The 20,737-nt window shown below is 43.6% G+C and overlaps 1 protein-coding gene across 3 annotated transcripts in view; it reads left to right on the top strand.

The window, feature by feature from the left end:
• The window catches only part of MLST8 (MTOR associated protein, LST8 homolog), a 114,979-nt gene that overhangs the window by 57,516 nt on the left and 36,726 nt on the right, over positions 1-20,737 (top strand). The window lies entirely within an intron of this gene.

Below are 20,737 nucleotides of genomic sequence, written 5' to 3'. Positions count from 1 at the left end.
TCTGGCTTCTGTGTCATTGGTGGGTGTAGGCGGTCATTAAATCTTCATACTTTCACTCTGTTGCTCATTTTTGCATTCATGCATCAATTCATCCAACCACTGCCTCATTCCTGCATTCACCTTCTGACACAGCCACAATAAAACAGACAAAATCAACCACATATGCAAGATAACTTAAAAAAAAAAAATGAATGTAAAAAAGAAAACGAGATCCTGTCTCAATAGGGCAGGAATATGCTTGCAATAACAAAACTAAACACAGTACTGGTTGTCCGTCTTGCAGTAGTGTTGCTACTAATAATTTGATTTAAAGTTCCAGCAGGTCTCTCACGTTTACAATCAATGTGGAATGCTACAGCAGTGTCATGTTATGGACAATAGCAGTGGTGTATTGGTGTAAATCTGTTGAGTAGTTTTTTGAGAAATTAGAGTTAAAGAATTTACAGATATATTGACAGTGTTGCATAGGCGCGACCTATTGGCTTTGCCAATGCTTGTTTGTGCTTGCCCCATGCCCCTTTTCCGCTCTCGCATGTTTCTTGCCCCTCCCCCACCTGCTCTCCCTTCCTACCAAAGTAAACGTTATGACACGGCTAGCGCTGGCCGCATCATTGTGCATTGTCCCCTAACTTTCATCCGTAGCTTTGCCAATGCCTGTTTTTTATGCTTTTGTCCATAAAGTTGCCTGGCATATCGTTAAAATCGGGTGCAATAAATATGTTCATTTCAGTATGATATGATTCTGCACATTTCTACTCGTGGATGCATATTGTATTATTTACCAGGAGAGGGCACTTGAATGACACATGATGCTTCAGTGAAATCCTTTGAGGTACGATAAGCCACATCCATAACTTGTCGCAAGCGACAGTGAGTTTGAAAACAAAGTTTCATATATATTAGGGTGTTTCCCAGTAATTTTAGAGGTATTTTTTCCCAAGGTGCCTTCTGCGTACAAAAAAAATAAATAAAAAAATTACAGTTTAACCAGTGTCCTTCAAACCTGGTGGTAGATTCTGTTGAATGATCCTTTTTAGAACAATACCATGTAAACTTCAACTGGAGACAGCAGGTGCAGTTTTTGAGTCGAGTAGTAATCTGTAGTCTGAGTTGAGTGGGCAAGGAACTAATTATAGGGAGGGCTTCCAGGCTGTCTGCTGCCCTAACATACTGCCAACTGGGCTAAGCTGATTGTTAGTAACATTTGCCTTTTGTGTAGACTCTTCTCTGCTCCTGGGGCGGTCCAGGGAGTACCTTCAGTTGTGATTGAAAATCACTGTGCGGGATACAAATTAACCCCTTCGCTGCCAGGCCTTTTCCCCTCCTGTACTGAGCCTTTTTTGGCTATTTGGTGCAGTTTGTGCTTAGGCCCTCAACTTTTTCTCCACATAAGCTACCCATGCCAAATTTGCGTCTTCTTTTTCCCAACATCCTAGGGATTCTAGAGGTACCCAGACTTTGTGGGTTGCCCTGAAGGAGACCAAGAAATTAGCCAAAATACAGTGAAAGTTTAGTTTAAAAAAAAAATGGGAAAAAGGGCTGCAGAAGAAGGCTTGTAGTTTTTTCCCCTGAAAATGGCATCAACAAAGGGTTTGCGGTGGTAAAATCACCATCTTCTCAGCTTTCAGGAACAGGCAGACTTGAATTAGAAAAAAAAAATTCAACACAATTTTGACATTTTACTGGGACATACCCCATTTTTACTATTGTTTGTGCTTTCATCCTCCTTCCAGTTAGTGACAGAAATGGGTGAGAAACCAATGCTGGATCACAGAAAGCTAAATATTTCTGAAAAGTAGACATTCTTAATTCTGCAAGGGGTCATTTGGGTAGATCCTACAAGTGTTTCCTACAGAAAGTAACAGCTGAAATAAAAGAATATTGAAATTGAGGTGAAAAAAACACCCATTTTTCTCCACGTTTTACTTTGTACCTTTTTCCTGCGATGTCAGATTTTTGAAAGCAATGTAACATTACGTCTGCTGGACTCTAGGTACCCAGAGCCATTAAATGAGCTGCACCTTGCAATGGGTTTTCATTCTATACCGGGTATACAGCAATTCATTTGCTGAAATATAAAAAGTGAAAAATAGGTATCAAGAAAACCTTTCTATTTCCAAAATGGGCACAAGATAAGGTGTTGAGAAGCAGCGATTATTTGCACATGTCTTAATTCCGGGGTGCCCATACAAGCATGTGAATTACAGGGCATTTCTCAAACTGTCGTCTTTTTTAACACACTGTCTTACATTTGGAAGGAAAAAATGTAGAGAAAGACAAGGGGCAATAACACTTGTTTTGCCATTCTGTGTTCCCCCAAGTCTCCTGATAAAAATGGTACCTCACTTGCGTGGGTAGGCCTACTGCTCGCGACAGGAAATACAAAATGGACGCATCACATTTTTACATTGAAATCTGACATGTTCTTTGCAAAGTGCCTAGCTGTAGATTTTGGCCTCGAGCTCAGCCGTCACCTAGGGAAACCTACCAAACCTGTGCATTTCTGAAAGCAAGACACCTAGGGGAATCCAAGATGGGGTGACTTGTGGGGCTCTGACCTGGTTCTGTTACCCAGAATCCTTTGCAAACCTCAACATTTGGCCAAAAAAAACACTTTTTCCTCTCATTTCTGTGACAGAAAGTTCTGGAATCTGAGAGGAGCCACAAATTTCGTTTCACCCAGTGTTCCCCCAAGTCTCCCGATAAAAATGATACCTCACTTGTGTGGGGGGCCCAGGTGCCTGCAACAGAAAAATGCCAAAAACCTGTAGAAATTGAGGGGATAGCACAGCGACTTGATAAGCGCATATTTTTCTTTTATACATCTTTTAGGCTGACTCTGCTTTGGGGACCCACACAAGTGAGGTATAATTTTACTTGGGAGATTGAGGGGAACGCTGGGTGGTAGGAAATTTGTGCGGCAGCGGTGATCCTACAAAGAAAAGTGAGGAAAATATGCTTTTTTAAATCAAATTTTGAGGTTTGCAGAGGAGTCTGGGTAAGAAAATGTTGGGGGATCCAGGCAAGCCACACCTCCTTTGACTCCTTGTGGTGTCTATTTTTATAACATGTCTGGGTTTGGTAGGTTTCCCTAGATGAAAGCCGCACCTGGGATTAAAAACATAGGTGCCCCCTCCTACCCCAACCACAGATAGCTTTGCAATAGATGTGTCCATGTACTTAGGTGATGTTCCAAACACTAAAATTGTGAAAAGAAATGCACTTAGGTTATGTTAAATAGACCCCTCACACACTAACCAAGTTAGTGGCATGCTTCATCATCGGGGTTCCACCCGAGACACCTAGCGTGTCACAGGTGTGCTGCGACGCCTGATTACAGCAGAGCAGGTTTTGACATTTTTACCACACATACTGGTTGGATTTGGCACAAGGGTGAGTGATGGTTCAGTGGATCAAATTTTATTAACAAGAGATTTCGCAAACATGAAATGCACTGTTAATAACTGAAAGGCCAAAAATCTGAACCAATGACTCACAGCTCGTGAACTGTAAAGCCACGACAAGGCACCAACCACTTTACAGTCCATTCACACACCTTTCATACATGTCATGCACAAGACCATTCACGCAGCCAGCCACGGGTCCAGCACATTACAACACTTGCATCGACAGACAGCGCCACTCAAGGGCCCATCACTTACATACGCCCACATGCCTGATACAGCAATCACACCAGCTGATGGGAGTGTGTGGACTGGCGTTTGGCTGGCAGTGTGTTGCAGTAGCCAACAGCATGTCAATATTTACACCGCCAGCCAAGCGCCACTCCACACACAATGGCATCAATTTTTTTTGTTGTTTTAAAAACAAAGAAACCACTAACTAATTAGAAATATTTACAAAACTACAAACACAAAAACTCTAAGTACATGACAGAAATGCCAACTATGAAACTGAACACATGAAAATATAAAACAGGTAGTTTACACTCATGGTAGTTCCCAGTAATTCTTCTGGGTGTGGTAATTCCTGAAACAACCACCCACACATAGCCCAGGCTTTGAAGGACAATCTGGGCAGTACATTAGAGTCTCCCTCCAGATACCTCTTGGAGCACAGACTCTACATTTCTTAGCTGGAAAGTCCTTTTTGGGCGTGGGAGGAATGTGCTCAGCAGAGTGGCGATCTTTCAATCAGGCCACATCCTCCACCACTGCTTCTCTGGGAACTCTTGCCTGTCCCACCACAATAAGGCTCTCTATCACTGACTCCTGAAATTTCACGAATGTCATAAATGACTCTGGAGACCTATTCTTAAACACAATAAAAGCATTAAAAGTTGCCAAGTGGAAGAGGTGAATTGCTAACTTCTTATACCAAACGTAAGACTTACGAATAGCAGTATAAGGTTCCAACTTATGATCAACTCTACCTACACCTCCCATGTGCTTATTATAATCTAAAATGCACAAAGGTTTGCGCACTTCAGCAACTTGGCCCCAAACAGTCATGGGGGAAGTACTCTCATCATGGATGGTACTTATCATGTAGATATCCCTCCTGTCTGAAAATTTCAAAGCTAGCAGCTCCTCATTCCGCAAGACGCTGCACTGTCCCCTCTCAAGTTTTTTTTACTGACAAGTTCCCTTTAATAGCCTTTCCAGTTACACCGAATTGTGCCACAAGCAACAGTGTCCACTCTAAACACTTCCTTGAACAACTGCAGCCCAGTGTAGAAGTTATCTACATACAAATGGTGACCTTTGTTGAACAGTCGTCCACCAAGTTCCCACACAATTTTCTCAGTAATTCCAAAAGTGGGAGGACAACCAGGAGGGTCAGTACTGGAATCCCTACCAGTGCAGACACGGAAACTATACACATATCCTGTACTACTTTCAGACATCATATACAATTGAATTCCATATTGTGCCCTCTTGCTAGGAATGTACTGCCTAAAAACCAAACGACCCTTGAAGAGGACCAAAGATTTGTTCACAGCTATTTCTTTGCCTGGAACATAGACCTCTGAAAACCGATCCACAAAATGATCAAGGACCGGCCTAATCTTAAAAAGAGGGTCAGAATCAGGGTGATCTTGTGGCAAGGCTAAAGCATTGTCAACAAAATGCAGTATCCTAAGAAGAAGCAAATACCGATTACGACTTATGGTTGCAGGAAACATAGCCGTTGCCATCAAGGGACTAGTAGAACAATAAGAAGCCAGTGACGGCTTCCTTATCAACCCCATCAAAAGAGTCAAACCCAAAAACCTTTTCATCTCCTCCAAATTTGTGGGAATCCACTGGGTAGCTCTTGAGTGTAGCCTAAGTCTAGCAGCATTGCCCCTCAAATACTGCTCCGCATACAAATTAGTCTATTCAACAATCTCTTCCAAAAACACATCATCCATAAATAACTCAAAGAAATTGAAAGGCAAAAAGTTCTCTGTATTGACTCTACACCCCGGGAGACCAGTAAAGGCAGGCAACTCTGGCTGCTCCATGTTTGGGGCAACCCAGAGTTCAGTCTTCTAATCGGAAACCTTTCAGCCCCAGGTTGCTGCAGTAATGGCAATGGGTGTCCTCCTCTAAAACAGGCCCTTCATCTGCACTGAGAGTGGCTTCCTCATCAGAAGATTCCTCTCCGACAGAAACTTCACTGCCAGAATTTCTCACTTCCTCCTCTGCCTCAGATGCAGAGTCAGTCTCATAATCATGATCAGACAATGACTCAAAAAGCATACCAACAACCTGTGGCTAGCCATGATCCTTCCTACGAAAAGTAACTGGGCAAATGCACCACCAACAACCAGCTCTGTGTAAGATAAGTAATAAAGTTTTGCTTTATCACTAAGAGTTATGAAGTCAAAAACTATACCACTCACTTGCCTGAAAGGCTTGACTCATCAGCAACTACTCTGCACAGACACAGCAATCACCAATGATATCCCACTAAAAAGAAAGAAAGAAAATCAAATTAGAAATAAGACAACACAAATATCATTGTGCACAAATCTAAGGACAATTTCACACACAATTCTGCATTTAGTACACCACCTACAAACATGTCATTCATGCATGGCAACAATACTCCTTTGGAGTAAATTGTTTTTACTTACCTAAAACATGCAACTATGCAAACCGCAGGTCAACCACTGCCAAAACCGCAAGGAGCCACAGCAAAGAAAGCAAAAGCTTTGAACTAGAACAAAAAGGAGAAAAAACAGTTATCACAAATGCAAATAATTCGCCAGTTGACAAACACCCCACCGTCAAGCATTTTGAAATTGGTGCCTAAGTGGATTCTGCCCCCGATAGGGGCAGATGGGTCTACTAAAAAATAGGCCTATCTGCCACAAGGGGGGCAGAAAATACCTTTAGTAGTATGTCCCCACGTGAAGCGACCCTTGCCCAAGGGGCCACCCCCCAAACAAATGGCCAACAGTTCTATGCCCCCCACCCACAGAAATAAATAAAAAAACTTCCCTGGTGTTCCAGTGGTTTCTGACCCCCTTGGGGGCAGATCAGCCTAAAAATAATAGGCCGATCTGCCCCCAAGGGGGCAGAAAAGGCCATAAAACATATGCCCCCCAAAGGGGAGCGACCCTTGCCCAAGGGGCCGCTCCCCGACACACAAACAACAAAGTACAACAACAAAAAAGAAAATCCCTGGCATCGAGTGGGCATTCCTGCTGCCCGATCCAGCGCGACCGGCACCCTGTAATGATGTTGCTGACGTCATTAGGGTGGTGGAAGGGCTTCCCCTTCCATCCCTGCCTTGGGGGGTAGGAGGGGAGCCCATGGAGGGACCGCTAGCGCTCCCTCCCAGCTCATGGCCGAGAACGTAATGGTTTTGTAATTAAAAATGGCTCGGAGCCCTGTCCACGTCATGTCAGTGTTTGTCATTGGCATGTAGGCTTGCCTGTTAGAATCTGCTTGATTTCATTAGTGGAAGGCACGCATATGTCATGCCTTTTCCGGTGGATAGCCCTCCTCGAGCGCATCGGCCAAGTACAGAAAACGTGCGAGGCTCGCTGTTTTCTGTCCGGCTCGTGGACTACTTTTTCTCTCTTTTCCCAGCGCGATCTTGCTTGGCAGAAGTCGAGGGCTTTACATAATATCGACCCTGTTTCACAGTTAATTGCACTTTTTCCGGTTAGTACATAAATGCACTTTTGCCAATAGGTTTCATTACTAGTGAAAAGTCGGGTTAGGAGTTTACAACGCTAACAGCTCTAACGATTAAACACGAAACCCGTTGCATTGCAAATGCTTGTTTCTCTTCTTTTTACTTTTTACCACAGTTTCGTATCCAATTTCAATAATGGCAGCTATGAAGAAGTTAGACCCCACCCCAGTAAATGTAGGATGGAGTGGTTTTAATGAAGTATTCCAACATACAGGAAACGCCCCATCCACCATAACAGCCAGCAGTTAACTGAGCACAGGACATTCTAAGGCTTTTAACATTCTAATGCCTGCCCCATTCTTAGAATCCCTTAAGTCATACATTCTGCAATTAACTTGGTCACTACCAAGATACAGCCCATCTTCCACCCCAATATATACAGCATATACTAAGAAAACAAATAAGGTATAAACACATTTTGCAGTGAAAGAAATCATTCCAATTAAGTACGTAAACATTTTCTGCTATAAATGTTAAATACAAATAAAATAAAATAAAACACAAATACAGTACATAAAAGTCTTATGATAAAAATGTTAACTACAAGTCAAATAAAATAAACACAATGAGAGCAAATGTACATACCATTTGCCTTTTACACATAGTCGTCCATGAATTTGGGACGAACCACAGCATGTTTACTCCTTCTCAGTTCATGTCCGTCACTTGAGTTCATTTCCTCAGAACTTGAGTGTCTTAATGAACCAGAACGGACAACAGCAATTCTACTCAGATTCCAGATACGGTTATCATTTAACCTCACTGAGTTTCAGACTAACTTAACAACCCTAAATGGAGTTGAAAACTTAGACATCCTACCCTTCTGAGGTACTAGTTTCGTGCCTTTCCAGAATAAATCATAATTCACAGACAACTCTTCTTTCACATTCAGGTATTTCTGAACTCTTTCACCCACGTTTTTTTTTTCTACACCAGCCCTTGGTGACATTCTAGGTCTGTGGTATTAACATGAGTGTGATTGTTTTGAACTGATCATATCACTGCTATGTGTAGCCCATGATTTAGCCATAATGCAGAGACAGGAATCATACTGGTGAATGGTTTTCCCATCTAATCCTTTCTAACTCCATCTATGTCAAATGCTGAAGGGCTCTTTTAGTTGAACTCCTCCCTGGGGCTATGGTCCATTTGCTTAACTTCAAGAGTGCTGGCTGGGTCACTGCCATACAGCTGTAACCTCTTTTATTGTGACTGCTAATTCTGCCTGCTGTGCTGGGGCATGTTCATAGCCTTTTGTTAATGGACTTCAGTAAACAAAAAATAGGGCTACCCAGTATCCTTAGAAACCCGGGTAGAAATATGGTTTCCCTCGGGAAAAGTAAACTGCCTTTACTTCCTAGGTAAAAATTAATAATGTACGCTTAAATGGAAACAAAAAGCACCATTTTCAAACTGCAATTTGTTTAGTAAGTACCCATGTTTTTTGAACGTACAAGTCTGTGTACTATTAGGGTATATACCTCTTATGCAGACAACGAATATATTTAACCAACAAAATTTGCACAGACACGTTTTGACAAAAGTATAGTAGGTGCTCCTTGTGAATGGCGCAGTGTTTAGTGAATAGTGCAAAATGGTGAGCAGTAGTGCGCAGTGTAGGAGGCTGGCCTGGCTTATAGTGGGTACCTTGTGGTACTTACACCCTGTGCCAGGTCCAGTTATCCCTTATTAGTAGAATACAAGTGTTTCTAGCAGCTTAGGCTGATAGAAGGTAGCTATGGCAAAGCAGCTTAGGCTGAACTAGGAGACATGCAGAGCTCCTACTATACCACTTATATCATATAGCACAATATCATAAGAAAACACAATACACAGAGTTACTAAAAATAAAGGTACTTTATTTTTATGAAAATATGCCAAAAGTATCTCAGTGGGTACCCTCCGTAAGAACGTAAGTAATATACACAAGTTATATGTACACAAACCCAAAACAGGTAAGTAATAGTAAGAAAAGTAATGCAAACAGTGTAGAATTACAATAGGATGCAATACGTGAACATAGGTCTAGGGGCAACACAAACCATATACTCCAAAAGTGGAATGCGAATCACGAATGGACCCCAGATCTATGGGAGCTTGTAGAGGGTCGCTGGGACTGTAAGAAAACAGTCGGGGTGTCCAAGATACCCCACCCCAAGATCCTGAAAATAGGAGTAAAGTACACCTACTACCCCAAAAGGACACAATAGTCGTGATAGGGGGATTCTGCAAGAACAACAAACACCAGCAAAGCACTGAAGATGGATTCCTGGACCTGAGGACCTGCAAGGCAAGGGGACCAAGTCCAAGAGTCGCGATAGTGTCCAGAGGGGACAGGAGTCCAGGAAACCCCGGATGAAGGTGCAAGGAAGCTGCCTCCGGATTGAAGAAGCTTGGAATTCTGCAACAACGAAGAGGACTAGGAGCTTCTCCTTTGGATGGAAGATGTCCCTCGTCGTGCTGAAGGTTGCAGAAGTGTTCCCACGCAGAAATACTGCAAACAAGCCTTGCTAGCTGCAAGGGTCGCAGTAGAGGTTTTTGGGTGCTGCTGGGGACCAGGAAGGACCAGGATGTCGCCCCTTGGAGGAGGAGACAGAGGGGGCGCTCAGCAACTCAGAGAGCCCCACAGAAGCAGGCAGCACCCGCAGAAGTACCAGAGCAGGCACTTAGAAGATTTGTGAACCGGAGCTGGCTCAGAGCCACAAAGGAGGGTCCCACGACGTCGGAGGCCGACTCAGCGGGTTGAGCACTGCAGGACGGAGTGCTGGGGACCCAGGCTAAGCTGTGCACGAAGGAAATCCTTGAAGAGTGCACAGGAGCCGGAGCAGCTGCAAATCACGCAGTACACAGGTTTGCAGTCTAGCGTGGGGAGGCAAGGACTTACCTCCACCAAACTTGGACTGAGGATCACTGGACTGTGGGAGTCACTTGGATAGAGTTCCTGTGTTCCAGGGACCACGCTCGTCAGGATGAGAGGGGACCCAGAGAACCGGTGATGCAGTCTTTTGGTGCCAGCGTTAGCAGGGGGAAGATTCCGTCGACCCACAGGAGATTTCTTCTTGGCTTCCAGTGCAGGGTGAAGGCAGATGACCCCAGAGTATGCACCACCAGGAAACAGTCGAGAAAGCCGGCAGGATGAGGCGCTACAATGTTGCTGGTAGTCGTCTTGCTACTTTGTTGCGGTTTTGCAGGCGTCCTGGAGCAGTCAGCGGTCGATCCTAGGCAGAAGTCGAAGAGGGAGGTGCAGAGGAACTCTGGTGAGCTCTTGCATTCGTTATCTGAAGAATTCCCCAGAGGAGAGAACCTAAATAGCCAGAAAAAGGAGGTTTGGCTACCAAGAAAGGAGGATTGGCTACCAAGAAAGGTAAGAGCCTATCATAGGGGGTCTCTGACGTCACCTGCTGGCACTGGCCACTCAGAGCAGTCCAGTGTGCCCCCAACACCTCTGTTTCCAAGATGGCAGAGGTCTGGGACACACTGGAGGAGCTCTGGGCACCTCCCCTGGGAGGTACTCCTCATGGGAGTGGTCACTCCCCTTTCCTTTGTCCAGTTTCGCGCCAGAGCAGGGCTGGGGGATCCCTGAACCGGTGTAGACTGGCTTATGGAGAGATGGGCACCATCTGTGCCCATCAAAGCATTTCCAGAGGCTGGGGGAGGCTACTCCTCCCCAGCCCTTCACACCTATTTCCAAAGGGAGAGGGTGTAACACCCTCTCTCAGAGGAAATCCTTTGTTCTGCCTTCCTGGGCCAGGGCTGCCTGGACCCCAGGAGGGCAGAATCCTGTCTGAGGGGTTGGCATTAGCAGCAGCTGCAGTAGAAACCCCGGAAAGGCAGTTTGGCAGTACCCGGGTTCTGTGCTAGAGACCCAGGGGATCATGGAATTGTCACCCCAATACCAGATTGGTATTGGGGTGACAATTCCATGATCTTGGACATGTTACATGGCCATGATCGGAGTTACCATTGTGACGCTATACATAGGTAGTGACCTATGTATAGTGCACACGTGTAATGGTGTCCCCGCACTCACAAAGTTCGGGGAATTTGCCCTGAACGATGTGGGGTCACCTTGGCTAGTGCCAGGGTGCCCACACACTAAGTAACTTGGCACCCAACCTTCACTAAGTGAAGGTTAGACATATAGGTGACTACTTATAAGTTACTTATGTGCAGTGAAAAATGGCTGTGAAATAACGTGGACGTTATTTCACTCAGGCTGCAGAGGCAAGCCTGTGTAAGAATTGTCGGAGCTTCCTATGGGTGGCAAAGGAAATGCTGCAGCCCATAGGGATCTCCTGGAACCCCAATAACCTGGGTACCTCAGTACCATATACAAGGGAATTATATGGGTGTACCAGTGTGCCAATGAGAATTGATAAATGTAGTCACTAGCCTGCTCTGACAAACTTAGAAAGCAGAAAGAGCATAAACACTGAGGTTCTGGTTAGCAGAGCCTCAGTGATACAGTTAGGCACCACACAGGGAACACATAGAGGGCACATACTATGAGCACTGGGGTCCTGCCTAGCAGGATCTCAGTGACAGAGGGCTAAAACATACATAAATACATACATACAGTGAAAATGGGGGTAACATGCCAGGCAAGATGGTACTTCCTACACGCAGTGTTTATTAAACCAAACATAAAGTTGACTTCAAAATGCTGAAATACATTTTCCATATTAGGGAACCCAGGTTCCAAATAACCCAATGAGTTCCGCTTGCAGCAAAAAGTTCCTTAAAACCAACACATGTACATCGATGTTTCAATCCCTAATCGTCACATTCTAATGGAGTCTTCATCAGGACCAAATAGTAAAAAAAAAAATCATAGGTAATGTCATTAGTAGCAGAAACAAATAAGGAAACAGAGTTGTATATCCAATGTCGATAGCAATCAGCAAAATATTACTCAGTGATTTATATTTGGAGGGATAAAGGCATTAGGCGCTCTGAATGGAGTAACAGCCCTGGCGCGGCCGTGCTCGCCCACTGCATCCGTCAGTCACTCGGTATGGAAATGCGGTACTCTTTGGGTTATTTGGGACCTCGGTTCCCCAATATGAAACATTTCAGTATTTGGTGAATACCACATGCCCTTTGAGGCCAGTACTCCAACACCTTGTGGGACACGGTTGTTGCCCATGGTCTCGGAAAAGGCCCAAGCCATATTGAACCACTCCATTATTGATGGCATGGATGTAGCAAAGTTCTCTGTTCGGTGTGGGTTGGACACCACTGATTTGCTCGACAAGCTTTCACCTCCATGGCGGCACAACACTACCGTGCCTGGCTCCGATCAACTGACTTCCCAAGGGGAGTCCAGTCAGTTCTAATGGAAGTGTCAGTCAACGGATCTCGCCTTGTCGGTGATCATGCTCATTCAGTCTTTGAACACTTTAAGAAGAGTTGGGCCTTTGCCAGGACTTTGGGTTTCAATTTGGTATTGTCATCCGTACTCTTCCTTTTGTACTTTCTGTGATTACAGTAGTTGTACTCGTCTACGCCTGCAAGATCAGTCATAGCCTCAAGGACACCAGGTCTCCTAGCCTTTTTGTGGTCATGGATGCAGATCCCACAGAGGACGTGGGAACCAAAGCCAGCAAGTTGTCCTATCTCTGTCCCCATCCCTCTGACTGTTGCAGCCTTTTGGGCCCTTTAGCATGCCTTCCATATGGCACAACCATGGTGTTGGTGGCAGAACCAATCAACATCTGCCCCAATGATAAGCAGTACCATGAGGCAAGTGGGTGCTTCAAATTGTCCAGCGTGGTTACTTTGCTTTACTTCATGGAAATCCATCTGCCTTTGCCATGATCCCCAGATCAGCTGATGGAGGACCATCTCTTTTTGCTCTATGAGGAAGTGCAGGCTATGTTGGCCAAAGGAGCCATTGAGAGGATGCCAGCATCAGAAGTAGTTGGTGGGCTGCTATTCCCATTACTTCGTGGTACAAAAAAGGACAGGGGCCTCTGCCCATACTAGATCTCTGCCCTTTTCCTTTCCTCAGAAAGGCATTGAAAATGCTCACCTTGGCGCTAGTCTTGTCTGCTTTGGACTTGTGAGACTGGATGGTAGCACTGGACTTACAGAATGCTTTTTTTTACATCTCGATTCTGCAGGCCTCTAGTTGTTGTCTGCGATTCATTGTAGGCCACAAGCATTTCCCAATGAGACCTTAATTTGGTCCTAACGTTCTCATGGGTTCACCATTCGAGCCCTTGCATAGTTGCCCGCTCAGACTTCTAATTCTCAAGACAACCTTTTTGGTGGCCATTACATCTGCCAGGAGGGTCAGTGAGCTTCAAGCGCTTTCAGTTCATAATCTGTACACTAGCTTTTACTCAGACATACTGGTGCTTTGGACACATGCCTCTTTTCTGTTGACGGTGGTCACTCGCTTTCATGTCAGGCATAACATTACCCTGCCAACATTTTTTTTGCTCTACCCCATCCTTCCAAGAAGGAGAGACTCCAAAACCTGGACCCAGAGAAAGCTCCTTCTTTCTATATCGACCCCCCAAAGAGCACCAGGTGGATGATCAGCTCCTCACTATGTTCACTGGAGCAAAAAGGCAGAAACGGACCGTCTCTCAATGGCTTGTACTCTGCATCAAGATCTGCTATGCATTAGCAGCCTCTGAAAGGCTTGCAGGTATATTCCAACAAGGCTACTATTACCAAAGTAGTGTGTGGGGTACCTATACTGGATGTCTGCCAAGCTGCGGACTCCCCTTCTCATGTTAAAGAAGTATTACTGCTTGGACAGTCAGGTCGCTCAAGATGGTCATTTTGGCTGTTCGGTCCTCCTGAATTTCCTATTTGACCCAGTTAACATACCCACCTTTGGAAAGGTATTGCTTGTGTTATCTATTATAAGGTGAGGAATCTGCACTTAGAAATATCTATCAGAAGAGCAAGTTACTCACCTTTGGTAACACCTTTTCTGTTAGAACCTATCTAACCGCATATCCCTCACCGACTCTCCCATTCTACGAAATGGTGTCTTCACCCTTGCATCTTGTTAGATTCTGCACACTGGTCAAACATTCAGTCAGCTAGTGTGAGGCTGTGATTTTGTCTCAGAAATAATCATGAAAAACTGATGTCAGCATGCAAGGGTGACACCTATATAGGCACCTCGCATCTCACTTCTGATGACGAGCCCTTCGACTCCACTTGGTGTAGAGTGCAGTGTTGCAAAGTGGTATAGAGTACAGTGGCGTAGAGTGGAGTTGTGCAGCGTAGATTGGTGTGGAGTGGAGTGGAGTGGAGTGGAGTGGAGTGGAGTGGTGTGGAGTGCAGTGGCAAAGAGTGGTGTAGAGTTGTGAAGAGTGCAATGGCAGAGAGTAGAGTAGTACAGGATAGAGTAGAAAGTCATAGCGTGAAGTGGCATATGGTGCAGTGGTGTGGTGTAAAGTGGAATGGTGCAGAGTAGTGTGCAGTGCCGTGGAGAGGTGTAGAGTGGAGCATTCATGGTGTGGTAGCACACTGCCATTGCAGGCAACGCGTTTTCAATTGAAATGACCATTACATTTGCAGAGACATAGGTTTTACTAATAAAACAAAACAGTGCACAGGCGAAAATCTGTGGAAATTGCATCACCCTAGTTTAATTATTCGTTTTGGTCACATTAAAGTATTTCTTTCCAACACACTTCAGAAATAACACAAAATGTGCTTCATTTGTTCGTTCATAATTCTGATATATTCTGAAATGCTTACACAGTTAATTTAAACCTTGTTGTGTGCTAGGAAAAATTATATCCTACCCCCACTATCCAGCTAGATGGTCAAATAAATCCTCTCACCTTAAAGTCAGAGAAAGGAAAATAAAGAAGCACCCTTGAGAGATAGCTGAAATTTGACCTCGGTCTTTGAATGCCCAGAAAATGTGACAAGATAAGAACAAGTTTAAAGTCCTGTTAATGGTAAGCAAGTTAGTGAGAGAATAAAGAAAACACGGTTCAGGCAAGGGGATGGACAAACAGACCAATGGGAGCCTAAAGCAAATAAAGTCAGCAAATGAAAAGCCAGAAAGTGTGAATTATACACCACAAGGCCAATGGCAATCAACAAACTAATGCACTCCTAGGTCAACTTTCTGAAAGTCCCCAAGATGTCCTTAGCAAACCAGACAAGTGTGTGTCAGCCTATTACTCGGGACAGGAATAGGCCAATACCTTGAGCATGTGAAGGCCACATTTACACTATAGGAACTTCAAATGCCCATCTTCATGTGTGTTAATTTGCAGGGCTCACCGATTGGTGGTATCTATGCAAGTCACACTGTGAAGCACCCCCCCCCCCACATGTTTAGTTTTCAGAAATCTAGAGTTGGCAGGATTCTCATTGTGCTCAACCCTAGCACAAGTCCTGCAGCTACCTACAGCTCAATAATGAACCGAATTCCAAGCTTTCCCATTCATGTTCTTGGACCTTTTCTGTGTCGCTTGATATCACCACCCACGTTTGTGGAGGGCTGTTTTTATTGAGTAGTTTGAGAAAGCAGGATTGCTGGACATTTGCTATTGTCTCTTGAATTTCTTCGAAATTTTGGACTTTCTATTGTAAGTCAATGCCTTCTACACACAATTTTTAAAAAAGTCCTCAATCACTGGCATTATGGGTAATCTGGGATAGGGGACATGTATACCACTTCAAATTTCAAACTCAAAATCTTAGGTGAATTGAAATTTAACTGGCTTGTGTTCATCCCCAGTAGCTGTTCAGAAGATTTCTCATTACCAAGTGATACATAGGTGGTACACAGTGAAAAAATGTTGTAGCCACAGCTTGATTGCAGACTCTGGCAAATGTCTTCTGTGCAAAAAATACAGGTGAAAACGTTGACACAATTTTTTCTTTTTTCCCCTCTTACAATTTCAACAATGTTTGTTTGAAAAATCCTCAAACAGACTACACAAACAACTTTATGGTATCCCCCATGGATTACCCACTTTTAACCTCACATTTTGCAAGCAGGCGTAAATTACACAAATAGCTAATGTCGGCTTTCATAGGCCAAGAAAAATGCAAACTGCATGTGGCTCCCTGCTGCGGTAGATAGATGCAGCTCCTTCAGTTTTCAGTGCCTCTCTCTCCATGAGAAACATTGTGAGAAGAACGAGCAGTTGTGCTCGATGGGCTTTGAACATTCATACGTTCTCTCTCTCTCTTTATACTTGCTTCTACCTTGCACCGTCAGCTTGTTTTCCCCGCTTCATCTCTGAAGATGTTGACCCAGACAGCGCCTTTCTGTGTGTCTGGTGCTGTGGCTCTTGGATCCTTAATTGTTCTCACTGCATGTTTCTGGCCCTTGGGCCCTCACCACAACTCCCCCTCTGTGTACTTTTGATGCTGTGGCCCTTGGACCCTCAGTTGTTCTTACTGTATGTCTGATGATGTTATCCTTGAATATTCACGGTGTCCATCAGCTTGCTGTCTCTGTATATCTGATAATGTTGCCCTTAGCATCCCAGTGTCCCTGCGTCCTCTGTGCTGTGGCCCTTACATACTCATTTTCTTCTCTCTTTTTGCCTGAAGAGATCACCCTCGAATGCTCACTGTATACCTGTGTCTGTAGTATTGTGTCTCTGGCACCTTCACCTTGTGTTCCATGTCTGTATATTGAGGCCACCCTTAAACATTCACTGTATCTCTCTGCCCATCTGGTGCTATGGCCTTTGCACCATCATTTTCTCACTTGATATCTGACGAGATCACCTTTGAACACTCACTATGTCTGCTGTGTCCATCTTGTGCCTGGTCCTCACGCTCTCAATTGTTCTCACTGAGTCTGTGTTCATCAAACGTCCACTCTTTCTCTGTGTCCCTCGGGGGCAGTAGCTCTGAGATCCTCATTTTTCTTCACTTGGTGTCTCTGGCCGTCGGTCACTCATTAAGTATCCCCCTTTTTGTCTGTCACTCATAGCTGTCAAGTTACCCAGATCCGTGCGTGATGTGCTGCTCCAGTCCAGGTTTTTACCTCTGAATTCAGGGGCTTGTAGTCCTATTTTGTAATAGAATAAACTAAACTGCAAGTCACAGAATTCAAAGGAAAAAACCTGGACTGGAGTAGCACGTCACTTATGGACCAGGGAAACTTGGCGGGGCTAGTCACTGTAGCCTCTGAGTTTAGGTCGAATTTCCTCTTCAGAGGACATTCATACCACAGGGAATTAAACTTCATTCCATAGCATCAGGCTATCTAGCTATTCTTGACACAGTGCGTAGATGCGTGTGATCCAGTGTCTGAAGTGCATGCTTTCTATTGAAGCACACTGGAGAGTCCTCAGCCTCATTCCTAAGTTGACTTTATCTGTACTGGAAATTCATTACTGATTAGCCCAAGTCTTCAGTTCGCTTCAGAAGAGTGAAAGTAATGCTTCTCTTCTTCACACAGGAGCTCTTTGTTTCATCTCGGATTAGTTTGTCTTCACCCTTCATCTGTCCTGCAGACACCGGTATGTTTTGAGCCCTTCATTGTTAGTGCTGCCTTGCCTCTGGTGAGGCAGGTTTCCAGAGTCGCATGCCTGAGAGTGCTGAAATGTAACGTCCTAAATTTAACCAGAGAGCAGTTGCACCACAGATGAGAGAGAATTACAAGTCACATTCCTGCACAAAATATGTAGGTCACGCATCCCTTAAACTCCTCCATCCATGCCTACATATCTCCCGCTTTCCCTCTAGCTCTTATTTTCGTATGCACAAAAATTGGGCTTGTGTTAAGTCTTATTTTTTTTTTTATAGCTTTAGTTAATAGAAAACATTTTTTTTTAAAGTCATCTCTCCCCGGTCTACAAAATAGAAACTAAAAATCACATTTATCATGGAGTACAGTCAATCTGCAATGCAATGTACATGTCATAAAAATAGAACAGTAAAAAAAAGAAAAAAAAAGAAATTAAACACAAAGTACAACAATGTCAGATAATTGTAAAAAATAAGTTCTATTGCAATTTGATAGTAGACAAAAGGTTTAACATGCCTTCAAATGTCTTGCTTTGCTGTTAATCTTCAAAACATGCCCGCTTAGCCTAATGTTCCAATTTGTGAATTTTATCACTTTTTTTCCAGCCATGTTTTGGGCATATATTCATTTCGGACAGTACTTTAACTCTCTCTCCCCCGCCTCTCTCTCCTTCTGTTTCTCACGTAACATCAATTACAAATCTACCCAAACCTGCACCTCTGCCTAGCTCATTGATGAGCTCACCCTTTCTGGTGGTTCTCAGCATTCCCAAAGCCACGTCACAGACTGCAGCCTAAGAAGTGCAAAAGAACACAAGGAAGCACGCCATTTTAATCATGCACCAAGAACCTTCAACATCACACCCTCATCCCTCAGGACTGCCCCAACGCTGCTCCAGTTTCAGAAAAAGTTGAAGATGCATGTCTTTAAAGAAGAATACAGTACAATGCACTAACAATCCACAAATCAGTTATTGACTCCATGCTTGTCTTTGGCCCTGTACAGTGCTTTTGCTGCATTTGGCTAGTTTCACATAATAAACATGCCACATAAATAAATGCAGGTATTGGTTTGAATTTTCTGTGGCCACGACTAAAAGGTCTGCTGCTCTATTTGTATGTACATTTTTCTGTGTGCCACGCCATTTCAATTTACTGGTGGATAGAATGTAGAAACAAGCATTGAGGATGGCAATATATCAGGATTAAGGGCAATTTCTGTTATTGATTTGTTTAGACACTCAAGAGGTCATGTGGTCTCTTTACTTTGCACTCCTGCATTGATTCATCCTTCCAATGACTCACCTTCACTTTCACCCACTTTCACAATCAGAATAAAACTCAGGCAATATAAAGTGCAAAATAAATAAAAAGAATAAAAGTAGAAAAGGTAAAGATTCTGCTGCATAAACGTGGTGGGCATGTACTTGCAATAACAAATACAATTGGTTATAGCAGAGGGTGGCTGCCTTACAGTGGTATTGTACACACTGGATTGTTGTTTGAAAGTTCACGCATTGCTGCCATGTTTACAACTAACGTGTTGGCCATCTTTGAATGATAAAACAATGATGCACCATGGAAAATACCACTGCAAAAACAGTAGCCTTGTTTAGCTACAGTGGGATAGGTAGGATGTGGTGCACTTCAAATTAAATTGGTGCCAAGCAAGCAACATGCAAGCACTAACTGGAGAGCTGTAGTGTGCTCTAGAAAATGAAAAAAAGAAAATAAATAAAAGTTGTCCAATAGAAAAAGAAAATTGAAAACAAACTCCTTGCATACCAGCCCCGACACTGGAGCATAATCATTCTCAGATGGATGTGCACATGTGATCAGCCGCTATCTACAGGGCAAGAGTAATTTGCGGAAACACTGTCCCATGCTGTGTGCTCTCATGAATAGCAGTCGTGATGACAAGCAGCTGCAAAGGACACTTGTGTTTGTGTGTGTGTGTGTGTACACGCTCGTGCAAAGCGCACAGTGTGTTTGCATATATTATATATTTAGTGATTTTATTTTCAAATAACAAGATCCTGGCAAGCAGCCTAGCCTGTCAGGCACTTGGAAGAGATGGAATTGTCGCAAGAATTAGCACAGAGCAAATATTTTACTCCTACTGGTTTTCAAAGTGGTTAATCAGCACCAAAATCTTTGCTTATAAAGGTAATCTGTGTGATTTAATGTAACAAAATTCATAGCTGTAGACTTTAACACAGTGAAAAAACAATCCACCCTTAAAGACATATTGGCTTTGACATGTATTTCACAATAATTAAATCCGGCCTTTTTTATGACTTTTCATATTAAACATCACAAATAACTTTTCTCAATGACCCAGTCAAGCCCATAACCTTTAGTACAAGCTTTTCACCAGAACCAACTCACACTGACTGTATTGAGCAATCGCTTCAGCACAAGACAAGCATCAGGTGTACCATAATAAAGTTACAACTATGGACAATATCATAGCCGTCAGAACAATATAAATTCCCATCTTATAGGGCCTGATCACTATTAGTGGAAATCTTCTATCCCCAAGGGGTGATTGAGTGGATCAACAACACTAAAATCTTGCCCACAGTGGTAATCTGTGAAATTCTGTGTTATGAAAAAACCGTCTACAGGCTTTAACACAGTGTAATATCAACCCACCTTTAAAATCGTATTGCCGTTAACACTTGCCTTACACAATAACTAGTTAGGCATACTAACTTTGTGACAACATTTCAAAACCTTTGCCTACTATGTTAACAGAGTAATCCATATTTAAATGCTTATTGATTTTAACATATGCTTTTCACAATAGATATCAGGCCTACAACCTTTATTGTAAGTTTTCATAATGAACATACCCAGGCATATGCTGTAGCCTTCATGCATGATTTTCCACCATAACCAACTTAGTTTGTCTGTATTAAGCGTAAGCTTTCCCAGAAGCCAAAAAGTGCAATACAATTACTCTGTCCCAGTGGAAGCACACCTCCCCGCACCAATGAAATGCTGTACTCAAAGGAACCACCTGGTGGGCAAAGTCTACGCCCATCTTTCAGTATTTAGTTCTGAAAGCGTTTCTATCAGGCACATATGATCTGGAGACAATGGTGGTGTC

The sequence above is a fragment of the Pleurodeles waltl genome, chromosome 10 (genome assembly GCF_031143425.1).
Source record: "Pleurodeles waltl isolate 20211129_DDA chromosome 10, aPleWal1.hap1.20221129, whole genome shotgun sequence".
Lineage (NCBI taxonomy): Eukaryota > Metazoa > Chordata > Amphibia > Caudata > Salamandridae > Pleurodeles > Pleurodeles waltl.
The sequence above is the reverse complement of the archived record's forward strand: the minus strand, read 5'-3'. Positions and strand labels throughout refer to the sequence as shown.